Source organism: Bidens hawaiensis, unplaced genomic scaffold (genome assembly GCF_021521415.1).
Source record: "Bidens hawaiensis isolate Kalapana, Puna unplaced genomic scaffold, B.hawaiensis_p1.1 tig00020162_1, whole genome shotgun sequence".
In the NCBI taxonomy this organism is placed as follows: Eukaryota; Viridiplantae; Streptophyta; class Magnoliopsida; order Asterales; family Asteraceae; genus Bidens; species Bidens hawaiensis.
The window spans coordinates 85,048-90,353 of record NW_027493072.1 but is presented as its reverse complement, the minus strand read 5'-3'; the positions used below and the strand labels follow the sequence as shown (position 1 = coordinate 90,353).

General features: G+C 35.5%; 1 pseudogene across 2 annotated transcripts; it reads right to left on the bottom strand.

Annotated features, from left to right (window-relative positions):
- Positions 1 to 510: 510 nt before the first annotated feature.
- On the bottom strand, positions 511 to 3,924 carry LOC143560061 (uncharacterized; annotated as a pseudogene). Of its 2 annotated transcripts, none has more exons than XR_013140045.1 (2): positions 3,856 to 3,924; positions 511 to 2,251 (listed from the first exon to the last, which is right to left on the bottom strand). The product of XR_013140045.1 is annotated as an uncharacterized LOC143560061, transcript variant X1 (transcript). The 2 variants fall into 2 exon arrangements; XR_013140046.1 differs by having other exon boundaries at positions 3,860 to 3,924.
- Between the last annotated feature and the right edge of the window lie 1,382 nt (positions 3,925 to 5,306).

Here is a 5,306-nt window from a genome sequence, read left to right as displayed (position 1 = left end):
TCCACCACAAAATTGACATTTTTTTGGGTAACTCAAGTAAACACTTTAGACTTGATTTACACGCAATGACACAACAATACTTACAAACACATATATTGCAGGCAACATATTACTACGGAGCATAACCGAGGACTACATAGGCTGACCTGACACACCGCTGCAATTTTTGTATAAACCAACTTCCTCTTGGCAACCATGTCGTAAAACGGACAGAAGCAACAAAGAAGAAAATGGTCTGCAAAAACCTCAAAACACCTCATTTTGAACAACACTTCAGTTGCAGCCATATCAGAAAGCCTCCCTTTTAGTATAAAAATATCTGATGGGAATTACATGACGTAAAATGCCACCTGAAAACACTAACCTTATCTGTAATCATGTTTGAAACTTTTTCTAAGGCAACTGTCTGTCCCTTCTGCACTTATGCTTATATTTTTCTGCAACTATTATGACAAAATTACAAACTTGACCCGGTAAAAAACTAGTTTGAAATAAAAACAAAAATATATAATCATTCGTAACTTCCATTACATAACCGGACAATGATGCAGAATCAACGCTCTACAAACCAATCCGTTAACAAAACAAGCATAGATTAAAGTCCCAAATACGAATATAACTTTCATAAATTCACAAACTAAACGATACACTAGAAAAAAATCCAACAAAAACATTTAAATCAAACCAAAATTATTCGGTAACACTTACTCCTGCATACCTCCATCACCATCGCCACCTTCCTCATCACTTAGATTAAGCTCATCAAGCAATTCTTCCAGAGGCACAGTAGGCAAATCATCCTCACCATCCGTCATCGACCCCATTTCCGACTTCACATACTCTTTATTCCGATACAACGAAATATTAAACCGCATATCAGGATTCTCCTCAAGATCCCTCAAAAACTCTTCATACTCATTATTATTCTTCTCTTCATCAGCCCGCCCCCGGGTCGCACTCACATCAACCTCCATATTAATTTGTTTAACCTTCCAAGTTCGGGGCTTCCCCCGCTTCTTCAGCCTCTGTTCCTCGTAACTTTTCTTGACCAAAATAACCTCTGGAATCACAAGCCCTTTATACTTATCAATCTCCACGTCATTATTATTAGCCGCGTATAGGTCATAACCAAGGGCGTAATCACCCGCGTTCAACAACCGCCCAAGATGCGTCCTCACCATAAACATTGTATCATTCATCCCAAAATCCGACATGCGCGCCACCTGTACATCCGCCATCATATACTTTGACCGGTTCTTGGCGCTATTCGGACTCGGCTCAACATCCAAAACCACATACTCCACTAGCTGTTTCGATGAAAGAAGTGGCGTAAATGCGGCTCCCCAGTATTGGTCAGCACTGAGGAAACATTCCCGTAGCGTTAACGGGTCAAGTAACTCAATACTGTTGCTAATCTTCGTGCAAATGACAAGCGGACCGAAGTTTCCTAAACTAGACGCGAGCTTTGGAGGGAGACAAATGAGATCTTCACGGCAAATCGGGCAGATCTCGACTGAAAACGTGTACTTGTAGTTATAATTATTACTTTTTGTATCTTGTGACACGAGTTGTTTATCATGACGGCTCTTAATCGGGACGACTTTTTGAATGAACTCGACAAACTTAACCGCGTGACTACGGTTGGAAAAAAAGAAGTCGATGCCGCGGTCCATTTGTTTGATACGAATGGCGCGAATCGCAGCATCGTGTTTGAGAATAAGTTGTTCAAGATAGAAGAACGTGCGTCGGTGAGACACGTGTTGCCTGAGCTGGACCGCAGCAACCCACTGGTCTGGGTTGGCTTGGACCCGAGAGCACGACTCGCACATTTGGTCTTGAACCACGTACTCGACCATGTAAGCCTGTTCGAGAACTGCACCGTTAAGGACCTCTTTTTGGACTCTGAGTTTGACTTTGACTCGTTTGGAGTGCGGTTCGGTCCAGATGAATTCAGCATGAATGAGCCTGACTTTGTTCAGGTTTTTTAGTCGTTTGACACAAAAAGTCAACAGCTCTTTTGACTCGAGTTGGGCTTTGATCCAGGTTCGTGGTGGTTGCAAGTAGCAGTCACACTCAGGGCAGTGGATTATTGTTACGTGTTTTTGTAGGCCCTCGGTAATGTCGACTTCTGAACGGAGGCACTTGACACACATGTTGGCTGCGTTTGGGGCCATTATTATGCCACATTTGCAGCATAAGACGGTGCCTACGGTTTGCTGTACTGTAAACATTCCTGTTTCTCCGTTCATTTCTGAAAAACATAAGTCAACAAAATAAATAACAGTTAATAGAAAACAGTCTAATATTTATTAAAACGTTTAGCTACTGTCTGCAACTTTAAGTAGTTGTTACTGATTAGTGCAAAACCATGATTCTACTAGATGGCAGATACTGATTTATGCAAAAGATTAAAACTTTCTTGCAATTTGTAATTATAAAAAAGTAAAATTTGGTTTTCAACGTCTTGGATAAACTGGTATAAAGTTAACGGGCTGCAATAACTTGTAACATATCCACTTGTGTTCATAGGTAAAACAATGAAATTTGATTGCATCTTTAGACATTTGCCATGATTTTTGCCAATGCAAATACTGCAGCATATTTTCTATGTCTATATGTAAAACAGATTATATGCAAACTCAATATGAATATTTTACGTTTAGAGGTGATTGGAAGTGCATAATCAAAGGGATTACTGAGACTTGAAATATAAAAATAATATATCAAATATGTATGCACCTAATTCTATATTTTATGTCAATAATTTGTGTTCAAAATAAATAATAACAAATAAGCATAATGAGAGTCCACTTTTTAACAAGCTCCACACAATCTGCGTGCATCAAGTATCAGTGGCGGATCCATGAACTTTTTCGAGTGGGTTCACTGTTTTTAAATGCTCTAATTTCATACGACTGTACATAAAAGTTTTTGGGTCGATTCGACGATACAGGTCAGTTAATCGAATATCGTTTGTCTAATTCAATTTCAACTAGGGGTGTGTTTTTTAACCGGACCTGAACGCCCAAACCAGCCCGAATAGACCCGAGACCCAAATAACCTTTTACCCAAAAAAAAAACAATTCAGGTTGGTTTATGGGTTGATTTCTGCAGTTGCAAGTTTACCCGGGAAACTTAACAAACCGCCCATTAAAAATCCCAGCATTTATAGTATGTTATATGATGCACAATTAGGCTTAATTTGAAAAAGCCATTTGAAGTTCAAGCCTTGAAGTTCCTAAAACTGTTTGTTATACTATGCGTAAATTAAATTCCAGACCGTTTACTTTTATTTCAGTTTGAGACTGGAGTCAAATAAAGTGTATGAAACTATGAATTTTGTGTACACAAACATTACACGGCGCAATATCAACTTTATTTTCGTAATTTTGATCACAGACCAATAGAAATTTTGTGAATGTAACCCGAAACCCAACCTGTACTAACCCAGTCGATTTCACCCGACACCCGAAAACCAACCTATAAACGGACCAGTACTTGGGTTAATTTCCATTACGCCCCAACCCAAACCCCGAAAAACAAAGATAAATTCAACATTATTATCATTCATTCTTTCTAATTTCAACAAATAAACAAAAACATATTCAATCGAAATATCAAATTCAATTAAGTTTACTGGGACGATGTATAAGTATATATAAACAGAGATTTTGTAACAACGATGAAAATGAAATCCAGCAGTAATCAAATTCGATCAAATAGTTGTAGATCAATTATACTAAAATCAGTATGTATCCTAATTGGAGATGAACAAAACCAGCAAATAATAAAATTCGTAAACTAGATTAATAAAAATGATAAATTTCGATTAAAAAAAAAAGAAAGAAAACATACCTACCAGTAGGTTGATTGAATTGAAATTGAAGACAAGACGGAGGAGGTAAGGTAGGAAGAAGAATATTATTATGTGTATGTATATGTATATGTAGTAGGGTTTGAGAGGCGGTTAAGGCTTCTGTTGTGTAAATTAATAACCTAATAATAATAATATCTTGGTCACATTCTCAAACTTAATAATCAGATCACGTGTGACGGCCCAATAGTTTTCACTGGGTCAAAGATTAGTCCAATCCTTGTAGGCTAAACAGAAACAAATCAGTGGCCCATTTTTAATTTAGGATATGAGAAACAATGAAAGTTACTTCTTAAATTAATACAATTGAGTGGTTGTATAAAACATAGGCTATATTCAACATAAACATGTTTAATACAAAATTTCTAGTATCACTTCACTTGAACCTAGTGTTTTGTAGATTTAGTAGGAATGCTTAAAAGAGTGAAGTAATAGGTTACACGGCCTCCTTCTATATCATGATCAGAACAAAATAAACATATGGTTTATACGGTCTAACATTTATCTAATTTATTCTTCGTATATTATAAATAATATAAAAGTAATGTGCAGAGTTAAGTTAAAGCTCATTAATCATTGGCTTTGTAATTCCTAAAATTTTATTGTCTAGTTCAAATTGGTCTTTAAATGATTTTTTTTAATGGCTATACACCCTTATATCCATCCACTCTTACCCCTACTCCTCTTACCCCTACTCCTATTTATGTTACTCCAAGTAAATCTATTGTTATGCAAGTTTTGAAAATTGCATATGAAAATACGAATAAATGTTAGGATCTTAATTGGTAAGTTAAACTAAAAGAAATACTCATTTTATATTTGTTTCAACAAGACAAGTATTGTTTACAATTATATTATTACAAAACTTAAATCGATAAAGAAGTTAAAATTTTTTATATTCAATCCAGTTCTATTTGAATCATGATCGCGTCATAATTATTGTCTTTTCAGATGAAAACAAAAAGAAAAATCTAAAACATTTTATTCCTGCTATAACAAATAAATTGTTAATAAGTCACATTCTAGGACAACATTCGAGACAAATCCTCGTCCCTATTTTGTAACAACCAACCGAAGGTTAACCGGCTTTTCTTAGAAACATACGCCATGGTTTGCATGCACCTAATAAAATATATATTTTTCTGAATATAAATAATTATTGAACATTTAAATAATGCTGGAGATAGCTTTAGTGTTGTATTTGTTTTCTTATTGTTCACGGGATTTTATACAGAAAAAGATTAAAATATGAAATTGTTGGACTTAATATAATCAAATGACAGACGGGTAGATGGATCAAAGATAGAGTTTTGTTGGCTAACAACCCTCAACAAATGTTTTCAATATATTCTTTAAAAACACAACACAAGTATAGTTTTCTAAACAAGAATCATTAGACATTCTGACAAGTTATCATTTATAATTTTAAATG